General features: G+C 37.6%; 1 protein-coding gene across 4 annotated transcripts in view; it reads left to right on the top strand.

Moving 5' to 3' along the window:
* Positions 1-2996: 2996 nt before the first annotated feature.
* itprid2 (ITPR interacting domain containing 2) overlaps positions 2997-12864 on the top strand; it is an 83753-nt gene continuing 73885 nt past the window's right edge. For 2 of the 4 annotated variants that reach the window (XM_060877023.1, XM_060877018.1), the window contains exon 1: positions 2998-3163. The gene's annotated coding sequence lies outside the window, so the exon portion shown is untranslated. Of the gene's footprint in view, positions 3164-6663; positions 6821-12864 lie in introns of those variants that run through there. The other 2 variants (XM_060877022.1, XM_060877019.1) reach the window with 2 other exon arrangements.

Here is a 12864-nt window from a genome sequence, read left to right as displayed (position 1 = left end):
TCTGGGTACTCCAGGTTTCCTCCCCCGGTCCAAAGACATGCATGGTAGGTTGATTGGCATCTCTGGAAAATTGTCTGTAGTGTGTGATTGCGTGAGTGAATGAGAGTGTGTGTGTGCCCTGCGATGGGTTGGCACTCCGTCCAGGGTGTATCCTGCCTTGATGCACGATGACACCTGAGAGGCACAGGCTCCCCGTGACCCGAGGTAGTTCGGATAAGCGGTAGTGAATGAGTGAGTGAGTAAACAATTTAACACCATACAATAAATATAAGGTGTAAAGTATACAAAAACAATAAAGTATAAATATTATATAATATTATATAAATTTATATTAACAAAAGGGGAAAAAAAACTGTCAAGTCTTTCATCCATCATATTCCTGGCTATGGCCTGACATCATACTGGGTATCGTACCAGTGCTGTCTCTAAATATTGTTTGTGCATCACTGAAATTGTGTGTTAAATGTACATTTCATGTAAATGTAATTTAACAACTCAATCTACTGCCCTGAGTGATTGGTTAGCATGTTTGCCTCTCACGTTTGGCACTGGGGGTTCGATCCCTGCCTTTGTCCTGTGTGCACAGAGTTTTTCTTGTGCTCATTCATTCATTCATTCATTCAAATATGCTGGTTTACTAACTCAGGCCAAAGACATGTATTGTAGGCTGATTTGTTGTAGGTTAATCCTAAAGTTGTTCATAGTGTGTGAATGGGTGTGTGAGTGTGTGCAATTGTGCTCAGTGATGGGTTGGCACCCCATCCAGGGTGTCCACCGAGTCCCCTGAAATTCCTCACAGGATTCACTCCTTATGGAATAATGGCCTTATGTTGGTTAAGAGGTACAGAAAGTATTCCAGCAGGTAACTTCACTGCCTCACAGCTCCAGGTCCTCTGGATCGATTCCGAGCTTGGGTTACTGTTAGTCTTAGGTGTTTCACATGTTCTCCATTTAGATCCATGTGCTAAATTTCCGGGTTCTCCAGCTTCCTCCCACTGTCTAAAAACATGCTGTTATGATCATATGCATGATGCCCTGTGATAGAATGGTGTCTTAGAGGCTGAATTTTCACTCTTCACACTTAAAGTTCATGGGATAGGCTCCAGAATGAATGAATGAATGAATGAATGAATGAATGAATGAATGATGGATTGAATGACCTCTTAACTTAAGATTATATACGACAAATGATTAAAGGAATGCCGTTATCGACACAAACATCCTACACAAATGCTGCTCTTTGCAGTTCATATCTTTGTCCTGACCATCTGCAGGTTATTGGTTAATTTATAAGATAAGGAATGGGAGAAGAAAGAAGCTGTCGTGTTTTAGACTAGAGAGTTGAAAGACTTTCTCTATTTTGCATTTCTAATACTTGCAACTAACCCTAACCCTGTGATACTGCACAGAAGGCAATGAGTCAGTTGGCCACCAGGGGGAGACAATTCATCTCAAACCATTATTACGACTTGCTTTAGTAGATTTGTAGTGTGTATTTAAAGTGTATGTCATATTACACTCATGCTTTGTTTGTCAAAAAAAATATTTTTAATTATTAAGGTTATGTCATTTGTTTCAAAGGTAGGATCAATCTCAATTTATTATTTCGCAGCTAACAACAGCAACAAAACCTAGTAAAAACTGGCCTACAATACAAATGTAGTTCCTCTACACCTCCAGTGTACTGTATGATATTCCATAAATCTTCTGAATTCATATATAAATATATTACTTATAAATGTATCATTTCGCAGTAAGTGTTAATATTATCATGACAATACAGGAATAATATTTAAATCCAAACTATAACATGATAAATTCAAGCTAAAACAACATTCCTGAAATGTTGTTTAGTTGTTGTTTAGTCAAGTCAAGGTTTATTGACTCGGCCAGTCTAAAACCTTACACGTTTTCTCCTTTGACCTTTGTTCTGGCAGTGTTTTTTTTTTTTTTTTTTTAATCATCATCTTGCTGCATGAAGTAATGAAGCTTCTCTCCAATTAGATTGTACATACTGTATTTCAACCCTCATAAGTGATATCATCTATAATGTTTAATGAGCTTGTTCCAAAAGCAGTCATCAAGCCCAAGCTATGGCACTAAAACCACCATGTTTCACAGATAAGCTTGTATGATTTGGATCATGAGCAGATCCACATTTTGGCCTTCCAGTCACTTTGGTAGAGGTTAATTTTTTTTTTTTTACCAGAACTATTATGGTTTATCTCTGTATATCTTTTGATTACCAATCTGGGTGTGACTTAGTCAGCTCCGTAGTTCAGAAGTCAGGGCAACGATTAAGCTCGCTCTCTCTCTCTCTCTCTCTCTCTCTCTTTCTCTCTCTCTTTCACATACACACACACACACACACACACACACACACACACACACACACACACACACACACACACAAATTAATAAATGGCTATTGAGTAAATATTTTGTATTTGGTTAAATTGTGTTCAGTGATCCTTGCCAAACGCAAAAACACCCCCATTGTTGTTGTTTTTTAAATTATTTATTTATTTATTTATTTGTTTGTTTATTTCTTTCTCTCTTGTCTGTCTTCAAACTTGAGAGCCCTGACACCAAGTGGTGGAAGCTAGTGGTGAAACGTGCCCCAATGTCATATTATTCATGCCTTGTTAAAAAACTACATCTAAGAACTATTTCTAACAATGTTAAAATAAAATAATAATATAAAGCCTTTTTACCATTTACCTCTGGTTCTGTTTGACAGACAGAGTGATGTTATTGCTGTGCACTGCTCACTTCCCCCCAGCAGGATGCACACTAGTCATGCTTTTCCACCTGACCCGCCCTTACTGTGTGAGGTTCCATCCCAGCTTGCACCCTATTGGACACCAAGTGTACTCAATAGGCTGTAGTGCTCATTATAACACAGCCTATGTAGTGTAGTGCGCTTTCCTGTGCACTAGGTCGCAGTTTGACACTCTCTCAATGTGTCCTGCTCTGGCTGTGTGTGTGTTATTTTATTCCGGAAGAGGAAATCTTATAGTAGTTTAGACGAAGTTTTGGGAAACTTTTTCCTCGTTTTTCTGCAGTTTCCACGGTTCAGCTTGGAGAGTGAGTGTGTGAGTGAGTGTGTGCGTGTGAGTGTGTGTGATCTGCTAGTCTGATGCAAACAACTCCTTTAACCATGGTGAGTCTGCTGCTTTCTTCACTTTGTGTTTGTCTGGAGATATTTGTTCAGTGTTTAATATAAAAACATCCTGAGATCCTTCACACTCAGTAAATGTATCAGCGTCCTGCTGTAGCTCTTTCCCCAGTGATACAGTGTTACTCAGTCCTGCCTTCTGCTGTTAATCTGTTAATATCTGTTTATACACAGTTGCTTTATTTTACTTTGTCTCTGCAGGTGTCAGTAATATGTTTGATAAACACATGGTACAAAATGGAAAAATGAACAAACCATGAAAAACAATTAAAGCAGTAAAATTTGTTTCAGAGTAAATAAATAAAATTTAAACAAATAAATAAATACAAGTTTGTTTTTGATAAACTTCCACAAAATCTGAAAACAAATTAGTTTTTGTTTGGTAAAACAAAAAATGTACAAATAATATAAAATATAAAAATCCAAAAAGCGAATGAATATTTATTTTGAAAATAACTAAACTAATAAAAAAAAAAAAAAAAAAAGCCAAAAAGCAAATTTATTTATTTATTTAGAAAAAAATTTTTTGTGAACGTTTGGGACAATATTGCGAAACAAACAAATTTTTTTTATAAATAAATAGTGTTTAGAGAAACATCTGCTACAAAAGTATAAATAAAAGTTTGTTTTTGATAAAATCTGAAGTTTTATTAATTAGTGTTTGTTTGGTCAAACCTGTGAAACAAAAAATGTACAATAATATAAAATATAAAAATCCAAAAAGCAAATGAATATTTATTTTGAAAATAACTAAACTAGTAAAAAAAAATCCAAAAAGCAAATGAATATTTATTTTGAAATGTATTTTTTGTAAACTTTTGGGACAATATTGTGAAACAAACAAACAAAAAAATTATAAATAAATAGTGTTTAGAGAAACATCTGCAACAAAAGCATAAATAAATAAATAAACAAATAAATAGTCTGTTTATCAATTTTGACACAAACTTGCAGAACAATTGGTACATGTGGTAGCCTAGTGGGTAAGGTGTTGGGCTACCAATCGGAAGGTTGTGAGTTCGATCCCAGGTCCACCAAGCTGCCACTGTTGGGCCCCTGAGCAAGGCCCTTAACCCTCAATTGCTCAGCTGTATAAAAAAAAAATGACAGGAATAACAGGAATTGCAGTAACAGGAATAAAGTCGCTCTGGATAAGGGCTTCTGCCAAATGATGTAAAAAGAAAAGATAATTCTAATGTTAAAGCTTGCTTTATTTTTGGCCAAACACATGCTGCAAAATCTGTGAACGCTCAGTAATTTGATGCTCTTACTAGTTAAACGCCATGGATAATCTAAATTTGTAATGTTTATGAGCTGATTGATTTAATACTCATGGATCCAGTAGATCCTGTTCACTAGAGAGGTCTTGAAGCTTCGGTGTGTACAGATCCTAAGCCAAATCATATAAATCAGTGGTGCAGCTGTTTCATCGCCTTACAAGAAAGTTTTACAAGAACTGTAGGAAGAACAGCAAAACTAGAAAGTAACATATACAAGCCTCCTCTTCCTCCCAGCCCATCCTTCACCAGGACTTGTGCCTGGAGCTGTGAGGCTTAATGTATATAGTTAACAAAGAAGCGAAGTTTATAGCCAATAATTAAGCATAGTCTAATGTGCTGGCATAAATCATTACTTATCTCAACTCAAACGAATATTCCTGGTTCACTTTGTTGTAATGATTTTTTTCACACTTTTGTTGAAAGCTCAATTCTGATTGGTCAGGAGGTATTGATGAAGTGTTATGTGATGTTAGTTCCTCTGGCAAGGTTTATATTAATATACTTTTTCTAATACGTCGTAGTTACGATAGCAACAGTTTACACACGGTCTCGTATGACGGCGGCTTTTTAAGTTTGTAATTGTTGATATGTGGTGATGTTTTCCGTGAGGAGACGTTTGAAGGAGTCTCCGGGTTTGTGTCATTATGTAGTAGTGTAATTTCTTTTTATGGGAAGGTTTTCAGGGCCGACGGTTGAACTCTTTCTTAGTAACATGACGATGATCATGATAATGATGATGATTCTTTTTTTTTAAAGAGTCACTGGTGAGTGATTCAAATCTTTATAGCTGCTGTAATGTAACAGGAACTTATCATTCATAGATCTTCCACAACTGCATTAAACATAAAAGATACAAGATGTTCTATATTAAATACAGTTTTGTTGATAGTTCTATATATACTGACTTGATTTATGGCATGTGATGCACAATGCTGGTTTCAGGTCTTGAGCTGTGTGCTTTAGGTAAATTTCAGATAAGGCATGACATGAGATGGGGGGGTACTGAGACTGTAAATAAGTGGGTGTGGCCTATTGCACTTTCAAGAAAAACATGTAGCGGCAGCAGCTCTTTGGAAAGGGAGCGGTTGAAAAAAAAAATGCTCTATAATTTTTCTAGCTAAAGTTTTTAATTACACACACACACACACACACACACACACACACACACACACACACTTTATGCTGGACACACTGAGCAAAGTGACCAAACTGGCTTCCACTGGCTTCCAGAAGCTGCACGGATCAGATGCAAAACATTGATGCCTTCCTACAAAGCCAAAAAATTGACCAGCTCCCTATTACCTCAAAGCTCTTTTGACTCCTCACACTGCACCTCGCTCCCTCAGACCTACCAGCAATGCTCGACTGGTCCCACCATGTCTCACGGTAAGAGGGACATGTAGGTAAATGTCAATGTAGATTTTAGATTGGGACATTGGGGCCTCATCAGAAGTGTACAGCTGCAGCTTAGAGGGAACAGTAGACTTAGAAAGATTTGATCGTGATGATACAATGACGATAAAGTAAAGGAATAAAATATTGTTTGAGTTTAATGTTTTTTGAAAACAAATAAAAAAACAAACAAAAAAAAAAACCTTGCGATCGAACTTATTCTTTCTGCAATATTAAAGACAGCACTGAACTTTTGGCACTTCTTGACAACATTGAGAGCAAATTGAACTGTGCATTGTTTGTCTTTCTATCGTGCAAGGTTGTGCTCCTGTAGTCAGGAGACCAATCATCCTAGGGCGTGTTCCTGTGAGGGACATGGAAATAACCGTTTATGACCTAGAGGCTTGTGTGGCAACTAATTCAATCATGAGATATACAGCATGTTTGCATTTGTCCTTGTGCTAATTTGCTTGTTCGCTCCTCTTTAAAACTGTAGCCTAAAAGTAATTAAAACCCCTGACAAGCTGTACGGATTCAAATCCGTCCGTTTTATTCGGTTTCGGCGGTTTTGTAGTGCGTTTTTTGTAGGATTAGCGACTTGCTTCCGTGTGCTATGCTTTCTGTCTTCTCCAGATTTTCCACTGTTGACATTGGAAAAGCAGAACAGTGCTTCTTCAACTAACTGTGTCCAGGTGTGTATATGTGTGTGTGTGTGTGTGTGTGTGTGTGTGTGTGTGTGTGTGTGTGTGTGTGTGTGTGGGTGTGTGGGCGGCATTGTGCGTGTCTTACTTGTTGAGCTAACATGGGTGGATCTCACACGGTGTCACATGAGTTTCTACATTCTTGCCTGGATTGTGAAAGCGTGTTTGGCTACAAGTCAGTACTCTCTCCCAAGTTAAGGCAGCTGAAAGAGGAGTCGTGCCAATGTGGATCAGAACCTATGGCATAAACCTGAAAAGAAAGGAGATCTGTGAGTAAGCACCGTTTGTTGGATCTTGTGAGATAATTCATTGCATGATGGCAGGTGTTTCAGACCACTGAGTCCAGTGTAAAAGCTCTTTTGAGCTAGTGAAATTGTGTAAATATCTGAGCCCGTAATCATGAAAATGCTGAATGCAAAGAGTTATGTTTATTTACATCGACATTATTTCCTGTCCAATGTCACCCAAATGAGGATCGGTTCCCTTCTGAGCCTGTTTCCTCTCAGGGAGATTTTCCTTGCTGACATTACCACCGGCTTGGGAATGGAATATTGTATAGTATTTTAAATTATTAATTTTAAACGTTAAATGTATGTATTTGTTTATTTATTTTTATTCTTTCTTCTTTTTCTTACATATTTCTCTTTTTCTTCTCTTCTGTTTCTATACTTCTGTACTGCTGCTTTGACACAATGGGAATTGTTAAAAGCTCTGTACAATTCATTTGAATTTGAATTTACTCCTAGTGACAAAATGCAAAGAAAATTCTTAAAATCTGCTTAAAATGAAAGATATCCTAGTAAAGTTAAAAGTTATTCATAAAACACCTTAAGGGCTTATAAGAGGTTTAAGAGTTTCTTTATCGGAGGAGAAAATGATGGCCGAAAGGTGAAGAGGGAGAGGAAATGTCTTGTATAGAATTTTTAATAATGATAGTGAGTTAATAAAATGCTACAGATTAGATCATGTAGGATTATTTTTGTGACCCAAATGACATTCTGTCGTCAGAAATGATATAATTTTGTCTGACATTTCTGCGCTGTGTCGGAGATGTTTACATTTACATTACATTTGTAACATACAGATTTTAGCGCATCTCTAATATGATCGGTCACGAACGTAATCCCTACACCATATAGCCTCAAATATCTTAATATAGAGACAAAGTGAAGGTTTATAATAGACCTGATTTTTAAAATTGCATTTTTTTAAATTTATTTTTTATTGGACAACCAATCACAGTCTTCAAAATAACGTGTCATACCTAGTAACAGGGTTAAGCCCCGCCCCCTCTCTAAGATAAAATCGGTTGTATTTTCCTTGTTCAGAGTTGCTCTGTGATTGGTCCTGAATCACTCTTAAGTTAAGATTCCTAGTTAGAAATTTTAACGCTACATTAGGAGCTGTCTGAGATGCTTCTTAGAATCTCTTTACGAATACAGGCTCTGAGCGGTGAACTACACTCCTAGGCACGTATTCATATTATCCACACCTTGTTCTGCTCTGTGGTATGAGTGAAAAACGTGGTTGAAGTCTTCAGAAGCTACTGATAATGTCATATCCTTTAAACTCTGTGAAACCTATAACTTCAACACGTTCAGATGCTTTTAGACGGGCATTGTGGTACTGACAGGTGTCACTGTAATAATATTCCCCAGCACCATAGTTACACGCAGTAGTTTAGTAGTAAACATCTTTTTTTTCTTCTCGTGTAAGCATATAGATATAGTATACATTTTATATATGTAAATGTTGATTCACAAGTAATTATGTTGGCTTTGTAGAAGCCAACATTCTGTTTTCCTATTTAAGCTTGGACAAAAATGTATAACTCGGCCAGCTCCTTTAGGGTGATACTCTGAACAAAGTTTTAAATTGGTGTACAGACTGGCCTTTCGGTTATGCCGTAGCCCCGCCCCCAAAATATGCAAAATCCAAAAACTTTTTACAACATGGACATGTGACATATCAAAACACTCAGAACAATGAGGGGAACTTCCTCATGGGTATTCTGATGATGTCACATGCTCGTCTCCACTTACCTCCAAATTTTTTGGCACCCTATCTTTCTGTTTACTTGCTTCCAAAAGTAACACTGACCCTTATGTCCACTCGCCTCCAAAAAGCACCGGCCTTTGCGATTACTTTCATCGTCAAAGCCAACATCAAAGTTTGTCGCGACGAACTTTACAAATCTAGTTTGAATGCTGTTGTCTATTCTGTAGCCTTAATGTCTTTTGGCCACTTTGTTAGGCAAAAAGCAGCTGAGGATTTTCCACAAAACAACACACATCACTACAAATACTACTTTTTATTTTTCGATTTTTCCTCCTAATTTTATTTCTCTGTATTCTGATACTGGCTTTTGCAATACTGGAGAAATCAGGACACGTAAAGACATTTTGATGATGTCATTATAACTGAAGGATTTATTAATTAGGTGCTTGTATTTGAATGAATGAATTATGTGTAAATATATTTAAAAATATTTATAAATTGCTTCAGTTATACAGTATTTTCAAGCATTGCTATAATTATTCAATAGATATAGTTATACAAGAATGTAATAAATCTTTTTTATTTATTTTTTTTAATTTGGTACAGGATCAGAATGAATTATGAATAGATTTTTTTTTTTTCCTGCTAATATTCAATCCACTGGTTTTTCGTCTGTATCGGCTCGATGCTCGTCGTGAGCATTGCATCGCTGCTATCTATACGAATTATTTAGTGATGTTCTACCAGGCTATGAAACATCAGCCACACCAATACTGGAATTTAACCATTTTTTTAATTGTAGACTTAACAAAACTGAACTCTGCTATATAAATAAAAACCTTCATAAAAACGTAGTAACGGACGAGTATTCGATCAGTCGCTCTTCAGTTTAACATGAGGCTATGTCCACATGAATGCGTTTTCATTTGTAACACCACGCTTCTCTTTGTTTTGGCTTTCCGTCCACACCGAGATGGCAACGAAACCAGAGCTTTTTGTAAACTGCCTCAAAAAAGTTGATAAATTTGAAAACGCCGTTTTTGCCACAATTGTCACGTGACAGTCACGTGACCGTTTCAGACAAGATGGCGTTTGCTTCGTTTACTTTCCTTTTTGACAGCCTTGTTAAAGAGTAACGTCAGTTCATATCAAATCAAATCAAATTTTATTTGTCACATACACATACTGTACATACAGAGTACGACGTGCAGTGAAATGCTTTTTGCAACTGTCCGGTATATAAGCATAAAAAAAAAAAAAAAGGAATGCAATTTAGGATAAAAAAATTAACCAAAACCAAAAGGAGATAGATAAATAAAAAAGTATAAACTATATAAAAAAACTATATAAAATATGTAAATATAAGTGGAAAAATAATGTGTATATACATATACATAAATGTGTATGGTTTTTAAAGATTGACCTTACAGTGTCCAGGTGCAGTATGGTGTGTAAATAGTGTATGAGGTGTATACTGTAAAGTGCATCTCACACATGCTCCAGATTGCTTTTCCCTTTGCTTGACATTGCAGCGGCGTTTCAAAGAGCCGGAGAGTAAATCAATGCCAGTACGTCGAAGCATCTTTACGTTTTACACATGCGCAGTACAGGGGCTTTAGGGCTTTCAAATGTTTGTGTGGAAAATGAACGTTTTTAGATTAACGCAACATCTGAGAGTGTCACTAGTTGTTATTTAGAGCAACTAGTAAAAGAAAGGGAAAAAAAAACCTACCTAAGATGCAGCGGTTCAGCATTCTTTTGGCGATTACTGGTGACACCCATGATCCTGTCAGTCAGTGGTATCAGAATTCATGAGAACGATCTTGGCTTTGTTTTGGTCATTTAGACCGTTACTGAAGGATCGAAGGTGTGACTGTTGATTGTTTTGACGGAGATACGTTGGAATTTCAAAAAAATGTAATGTAAAAAGTTTTAAATGATTATACTGTGTATAATGTTAACCTGTAGTATTAATAATAAAACACAACTAAACAAGAAATTGTCTTTCAAACGACGTTTTAAATTTACATTTAAATTGATTACTTTTTAAAAAGTTTAAGCATTTATTGAATTTATTGGCTAAATTTGTGGATACTGCTGGAATTCGGGAATTTCTAATTTGGTTGAATAAAGTGTGTCTGTCTGTCTCTCTATCTTTCTCTGTCCATCCATTTTTCTGTCTGTCTGTCTCTCTCTTTATCAATCTCTCTCTCTCTCTCTAGCTAGCTCTCTCTCTCTCTCTCTCTCTTTTTCTCTCTCTCTAGCTAGCTCTAGCGCTCTCTCTTTTTCTCTCTCTCTCTAGCTAGCTCTAGCGCTCTCTCTCTAGCTAGCTCTAGCTCTCTCTATCTAGCTCTCTCTCTAGCTAGCTCTAGCTCTCTCTATCTAGCTCTCTCTCTAGCTAGCTCTAGCTCTCTCTATCTAGCTCTCTCTCTAGCTAGCTCTAGCTCTCTCTCTCTCTCTCTAGTTAGCTCTAGCGCTCTCTCTCTAGCTAGCTCTCTCTCTCTCTAGCTAGCTCTAGCTCTCTCTAGCTCTCTCTCTAGCTAGCTCTAGCTCTCTCTCTCTCTCTCTCTCTCTAGCTAGCTCTAGCGCTCTCTCTCTCTCTCTCTAGCTAGCTCTAGCGCTCTCTCTCAAGCTAGCTCTCTCTCTCTAGCTAGCTCTAGCTCTCTCTCTCTCTCTCTCTCTCTCTCTCTCTCTCTCTCTCTCTCTCTCTCTCTCTCTCTCTCTCTCTCTCTCTCTCTCTCTAACTAGCTCTAGCTCTCTCTAATATAACCCCAAGACCCCGTTTGGGAATCTTGAGCTTCTCAGGCATCAGTTTGGTTTGATTGATTTGGTAACAGAGATCCAGATCTGGGAAACAGAGCCGTAGCGCTTCAGAGATATGACGTACTCTAGACTGACAAGCAAGGGGGAAAAATACTTTATTTATTATTTATTTTATATGGTTATTTCTTGTCAGCTCAGTTCTCTATGCTTGAGTGGTTTTTGTGATTCAACCAAACCATGTTCAATATCGAACCAGATAAAAACAAACATCAAAAGTATCAAGCTTTTGGATCAGGAAGTGTCTTCTGAGTACAAATATCATGAGCAGCTCTGCCGATCATTCCCATACGCTGGCGATAAGTTCTCTGTTGTTGCAGCAAGACAGGAAGTCTGTGTTCACAGCAGCATTAGACAACCCTGAAGGTCAGGGATCACAGAGCAGAAGATTTCTGATGCATCATCGTCAGCAGATTCTGAGGTGGAAGTGATCTTTGACCTGTCAGGCATGCTAGAGGATCAGTAAACACTGCCCTGCCCAGTTCATTTCTCCTCCCTGATTGCTTTGAGTATGCGTGCACCGGAGAGCTCGTCCAAAGGAAGCGTAGTGTCTTGATAAATCTTGCCAGCTAAAGCCAAAGGCTGATACGGCTGCAATTAAAACAACCCGAAGCTTTTATGGGTTCAGGAGGAAGTAACATCATCAGGACATTCTGTAGAGTTTAAAAGCTTTTTCTGTGCATACCACAGTTTGGTTTGACAGAACAACAGTGACATGAGAAATTATAAAAACATGAGAAACGTGTATGACACGTGTTTGAGGTTGAGTGTGACCATTTTAGAAAGCGGTAATGAGAAATATTACAGAAATGTGAACCGACTCTGAATGTGTTTATCTGGTTACTGAATCGTTTGATTCTGTTGAACGCCGGGGCATTTGAGTTCATTTTATTTCATCACACACACACATAGAATGTCAACCTACTGACTCAAAATATATTGAAGTACTTTTACTTTATTATTATTTTTATAGAATAGAATAAAAGCCTTTGTTTGTCACACATACAATCTGCACCACTGGAGTAGTGAGGGTTAAGGGCCTTTCTCAGGGGCCCAACAGTGACAGCTTGGCAGTGCTGGGGCTTGAACCCTGATCCTCTGATGAACAATCCAGATACTTGAGACACCGGTTGAGCCACAACAGCACCCATATTGGTGTTATTATGTGCAATAATCATGCAAAGGACGGCATATTAGTTCTGTGAAACAAAGCAAAACCAACGGTAGTCACCTATCGAGAAGGAAAAAAGCGCCTCGGCGTCCCATCGCAGGCCTTCCCGCTCCTTCAGTTCTCTCCAGCGCTGGAAAGCTGATCCTATATTAACACGGGTCCTACTTCTTGCCTTATCGTAAGCCTTTCTTCGCTGCGTTGTTTAATAATGATGAACAAGAGAGAGCTCCTAATCTGATTGGTCACAAAAATAATCCCTACATAACTCACTATCACTATTAAATATCGTATACAGTACATTTCTTCTCCCTTTTCACCTTTCAG

Source organism: Tachysurus vachellii, chromosome 8, assembly GCF_030014155.1.
Source record: "Tachysurus vachellii isolate PV-2020 chromosome 8, HZAU_Pvac_v1, whole genome shotgun sequence".
In the NCBI taxonomy this organism is placed as follows: domain Eukaryota; kingdom Metazoa; phylum Chordata; class Actinopteri; order Siluriformes; family Bagridae; genus Tachysurus; species Tachysurus vachellii.
Note: the sequence above shows the minus strand (reverse complement) of the source record. Positions and strands in the feature narration are given on the sequence as shown.